Source organism: Apaloderma vittatum, unplaced genomic scaffold (genome assembly GCF_000703405.1).
Source record: "Apaloderma vittatum isolate BGI_N311 unplaced genomic scaffold, ASM70340v1 scaffold658, whole genome shotgun sequence".
Classification (NCBI taxonomy): domain Eukaryota; kingdom Metazoa; phylum Chordata; class Aves; order Trogoniformes; family Trogonidae; genus Apaloderma; species Apaloderma vittatum.
In genome coordinates this window covers 661-6,380 of record NW_009728797.1, presented here as the reverse complement: position 1 = coordinate 6,380, position 5,720 = coordinate 661, and the positions used below count along the sequence as shown (strand labels likewise).

The following is a 5,720-nucleotide window of genomic DNA, read 5'->3' as shown; positions in this document are numbered from 1 at the left end:
TCGCATGAAATACTTTTACAACATGCAAGACTATTGCAACCATAGGGTCTCCTGTGAGTGCTTGTCAAGAAACACTTTGGTCACACAGGCAGGCTCTAAGTTGAAAGACTGTGACCCAAATACTCACTAACAAAGACTTAACCCTCAAAACAACTGCTCATCAAGACAAAATATGACACAATAAAGTAAAAAAAAACCAAATTATAAAGGTTAAATCTTCTACAATTACTGTCAAGGATACAATGACCTCAATAACAAGAATTTTCTCATAAAATCAGCATGGATTAGCTAAACCAGCAGCACTACTAGAACAGGTCATTTGCCAATGCTCATCAAAACACGATCATCAATGGCACACAGACTAATGGGAGATCTCCCACATGTGCCAGCCAATCTTTGGGATTGAGCAGTGCTCAAACTCCCTGCCCAGCAACAGCTTTGTAGAGCATCAGTCATCGCCAGTATAGTAGAGTGAGGTTAAGTACCTCTACAAGTTATACTTAAACTACAGGAAACCAACAAAAAAAAGTGGCTATGAGGAGGAAAAAGCAACTGCTGCCAATAATTAGAAATACCATTATCTGCTAAAATCAAAAAGAAATAAAGCAAACCCCTAAACCACCACCGTATCCTTGGTGGCTCAAACCTAAGATATAATTCCCAAGAGGAAGGATTGCTGGGTTAACACCTGCGATGCACAGGGCTACGTAATACTGAGGTAATATGCTCCGCTGGAGAGGGAACCATTACACACCACCAGCATCCTCTACTGGTTGACCCACTCCAGAGTGCCAGCCCCAAACTTCCAGGAATAGCAAGTTAAACGGCTCCTTGTGAGGTGCAGAAGGCAGCTCCGGGAGCTGGTGCAACTTAAAACAGACACAAGGCTCCACTTCACACTCGGCTTCACAGTATTTCCACAGAAGACAGGGAGAATGGTGTAAACAATCCGCTCTGTAGCTCAGCTCCAGACAGAGCAAACAGAACATCTGTGCTTCACAAACGAAGTTTCAACTCTGTTTCCACCCTTCGCTCCTCAAGCTAGTCACACAGAGAACATTTAAAGACCCTTCAGTCAAGGCAATGAAAGCTGCCAGCTAAAATGTTATACTCAGACAGTCTGTCACATCCAGGAACAGAAACAAGACCATTTCCATACTCCCTAGTGAGGGTAAAGAAGTAACCTAAATTGAAGATGCAGGGGGAGACCCATCTGAGGGACTTAACTAGGCAGGGACACCGAGCACATCCAGGACTTGAGACACTAGACCAGCTGTTCAGAGAGCAATCCCGTTCGCACCAGTTCTCAGGCAAACACCAACACTCCAGCAAAACAAGTTTAGTAATAATCCACACAGGAATAAAAAGACATAAAATAATTAATTATGAGAAGCCATGCAAAACTCCGAAGCCAGTCATGATTAAAGCTTTTACCACCTGAATTATTTAGGACCTAAAAATTGTTTGAGGAACATCGTACCTACAGAAGCGAAATTTAAGCACTACACCTCAGCCTCTCTCAAATTTTTACAGGCAGCTTTGAGGAAAAGAGTCTGAAGTATGTTAACCGAAAGGTTACCTTCAGTTCACAAACCAGCAGACTCAGCTTACTGATCTCCCGCTATTATTGTCAGTAAAACAGCTAACAACACACAAAACAACTCGTTTAAACAGTGGTAAATAATGACCGAATAAAAGCCTTACCTCTGCTCTTTGAGTGCGGGGCAAAACGGACGACTTCTCAATGGCGTAAACATCCACCGAGTAGAGGCGGGCTCCTTGCTCCCTGTCCAAGATGGCAGCGGTCTGGATGACCCCAGTGCGGCGCCCAATGGTGAAGAGGCGCCCGAGGCTCTTATCTTCGCACCGCACGGACACGATGTAATATTCCACCTGAGCTTCGGAGCCCCGCGGGCTTGCCGCTTCGATAGAGATCACGTTTGTCCCGATAGGCTCACCTTCTTTTAAGATAGTTATGTATTTTGGCTGAGTGAAGACAGGCCCATCAACCCCTTGCAGAATGATAGTCATCTCGGTGGTGGATTTTCTCCTTTCAGGGCCAAGATCCGTGGCGGAAACTATGAGATTGTACATTAGCTGAGAAGGCACCAAAGCTGACGCGACTCTTAAATCTCCGCTATAGCGATCCACAATGAAGGTCTCAGTATCTCCATTGACTATTTCATATTCCACCTCTCCATTGGCACCCTCGTCGGGATCGGCAGCGATAATCGTCGTCAGGATGGAACCGATCACAACTGAGGGGTCAGCTGCGAGAGCGTTTTGCGAGACGAATACAGGGACATTATCGTTTTGATCCGTCACCAAAATGGTCACATTCTTCAAAGCAAATCGTCTGGACTCCACAGGAACAGCCTGGTCGGTGGCTTTGACTGTCAACTCAAAGAGATTTGCAAACTCGCGGTCTATTTCAGCATTGGTAAATATTGTCCCTCTCACTTCATCTATGCGGAAGTGATTACCTCTCGGCATCTGCTGAATGATTGCGTACGTTAGCTGCCCGTTAATATCCGCATCTGGATCGTGAGCCGTCACAGAAACAACAGAGCTACCAACAGGAACATTCTCAACGATAGATTTAAAGATGTCCCCTGGAGGAAAATTAGGAGGGTTGTCATTAAAATCCCTAACGTGTATTACCACTGACATTGTAGATGACCGTGGTGGTCTTCCTTGGTCTTTTGCTGTTATATTTAGCTTATACAGAGACTGCGTCTCAAAGTCCAGCTTCTTGGCAAGAAAAATGCTGCCAGTGTTGGGACTGATGCTAAAGGTCCCGTGATTGTTTGTCCCTGTAATGCTATAGTGGAGATCAGCATTGTCACCCGAATCGGAATCGGTGGCAGTGACGGATGACACAAGTTCACCGACTCTCATATTTTCCAAGACATCCACTAACAAGGTTGATGTAGGGAAGGACGGACTGTTGTCATTTTCATCCAATACATCAATGTTCAACATACAAGTTGAGCTGTGGGAAACCACTCCAGAGTCGACCGCCTGGATGACAAGCGAATATGACGCAGTAGCTTCGTGATCTAGTTTGCCTACTAAGGTCACTTGGCCTGTGCTACCATCTACTGCAAACTGGTTTTCTTCGTTTCCCTTGATTACAGAGTAATGAATCAATCCATTAACACCTTCATCAACATCCGAGGCAGAAACTCTCAAAACCTGTGTCAGATTTGCTGCCAATTCTGATATGGTAGCTTGGTAGAGGTCTTTCAAAAATTTGGGGGCATTATCATTGATGTCTTTCATGTAGATTTGTACAGTTGCCTGATCCTTTAGAGGCTTTGGCAACCCCTGATCTGTCGCTATTACCGTGAGACTAAACACCGCAGCTCCCCTCTGCCTCATAAGAGCTTCTCTGTCAAACTGGTGAGTGCTTCTTATTTCCCCAGTTACCGTGTTCAGCTCAAAGTCTGGCTGCATATGCTCAAATGAATACCTGACATCACCGTTTGGCCCAAAGTCTTTATCTACAGCATTTATTTTTCCCACATAAGATCCCCCTCTCTGTTCCTCTTCAAAATAAAACACATAGTTGGTACTGTTGAACAGAGGCCTATTATCATTTACGTCCTGCAAAATTACAGTAACATTCACAGTAGCGTTGAGTGGTTCCACCGCTCTATCGGAGGCAACAACCTCTAAAACATATCTTTCCTGAAGTTCACGGTCTAGTTCACTTTTTATATACAGCTGACCATCTGGGAATATGCCAAAGGCATCCCCAGTATTTCCTTCAATTATACTGTAAGCTATTTCACCGTTGACTCCCGAGTCTTTGTCGGAAGCCTGCACCTTAAAGAACCTGGAATTCACAGGCTCTGACTCCAGAATCGTTATTTCATAGGAGAGCTGGTCAAATACGGGCGGGTTATCGTTGACATCATGAACAGAGACAGTCAGAATGAAGTTGGAGGACAGCTGTGGCACCCCTGTATCCGAGGCCAGGATTTCAACCTGGTAGGACCCAGCGTTGATGTCGAGTGGCCCGATTAAGGTTACAGCACCCGTTTGTTCATTGATTGAAAACAAGCCCTTTGGGTTTTGCTTAAGGCTGTAAAGGACCACACCATTAACACCTTCATCAGGATCAAGAGCTTTGGCCTGGAATATGGTGTGCCCAGCTTTCCAGTTTTCAACTACATTCACGCTTTCCACCGCGTGAATGAAATGCGGGGAATTGTCATTGAGATCTTTGACAGTTATGTTGACCACAGCATCTCCAGTTATCGCCCCACCACTGGCAACCACCTTCAGTTGGTAAAACGCTTGCTCCTCCCTGTCGATAATACTGGCTGTGGTGATCTGCCCCGTCACCCTGTTGATGGCAAACGCACCCCTCTGGTCACCTGTCGTAATAAGGTAACTGATGTTGGTGTTGAGGTCCATGGTGGAAGCAAAAACAGTACCGACATGGTAACCCAGGGCAACATTTTCAAAGACAACAAAACTGTACGTGCCCTGGCTGAAAACGGGTGGATTGTCCTGGGTGTCCAAGACAGTGATGGTGACAATGGCTTGGTTCTGCGACTGAAGATGGCCCCCATCAGTGGCCACAATCTGCAACTGGTAAGCGGTTTTCTCCTCCCTGTCAAGGGCTATCTTTGTTGTGATAACCCCTGTCTGGCCATGGACCTGAAACCTGGACGTGTCTCCAGCTGAGATGCTGTACTTGACCGTCCCATTGGGTCCCAGATCAGGGTCCGTAGCAGACACTGTGGCCACGTAGGTTCCGGCTGGCTCATTCTCTTGGATATGGGCAAAATACTGAGTGGGATAAAATACAGGGCTATTGTCATTCACATCCAGGAGACTCACATTAACTCGGGCTATTGAAGAAAGGGGAGGAGAACCTAAATCAGTGGCCAGGACCTGCAGAGAGAAGTGAGCCTGTTCCTCCCGGTCTAGCTGTGAGATGGTGCTGAGCTTGCCCGACACAGGGTCCAAGCGAAAAATCTGGCGAGGGGTCACCGAGGAAGGGCCAACTGCTGCCAGCACTGGCTCAGCTTCCTGCAGGGAGAAGCGGACAGTCCCATTGTCCCCCAGGTCCCCATCTATGGCACTCAGGACCAGCAGCTCAGTTCCCGACGGGGAGTTTTCAGGCAGGGACACCTGGTAGCCCTCAGGCTGGCTGAAGCGAGGTTTGTTGTCATTGACATCTAGGATGGTCACCACCAGCTGTGCATAGGAGACCTTGGGCTGCACACCCTGGTCCCGGGCACTGATATTGAGCACCACCTGAGAAGCTGTCTCCCGGTCCAGGCCACTGGAGACAGATGTGCCCACAGCGTGCCCGGCAGTGCCACCCTCGGGCCCAGCCGTGGTGACCAGCCCGCTGTGCTCGCTGATGCGAAACCAGCCAAGCTCGTCGCCCGAGACAATACTGTATTTGTCGTTGCCCGAGACAATACTGTATTTGAGATTGGCGTTGAGGCCTGAGTCACGGTCTGTGGCGCTCAGGCCCCGCACATAGCTGCCCAGGGGCACTTCCTCACTGATGTTCACCCTGTAGACCGACTGCCCAAAGACAGGAGGGTGGTCGTTAATGTCATTCACAAAGATCACCAGGCTAGCTACCGACGAGCGGCTCACAGGAGCTGCCACCATCCCGTCAGAGGAAACAGAAGTGGGGGAGCCTGAGGGCGGTGGTGGGGTCCCATAGTTATCCGCCACCGCCACTGTAAGGG

At 47.9% G+C, this 5,720-nt stretch overlaps 1 pseudogene; it reads right to left on the bottom strand.

Moving 5' to 3' along the window:
- Positions 1-1,704: 1,704 nt before the first annotated feature.
- Positions 1,705-5,720, bottom strand: part of LOC104277523 — a 4,671-nt pseudogene continuing 655 nt past the window's right edge.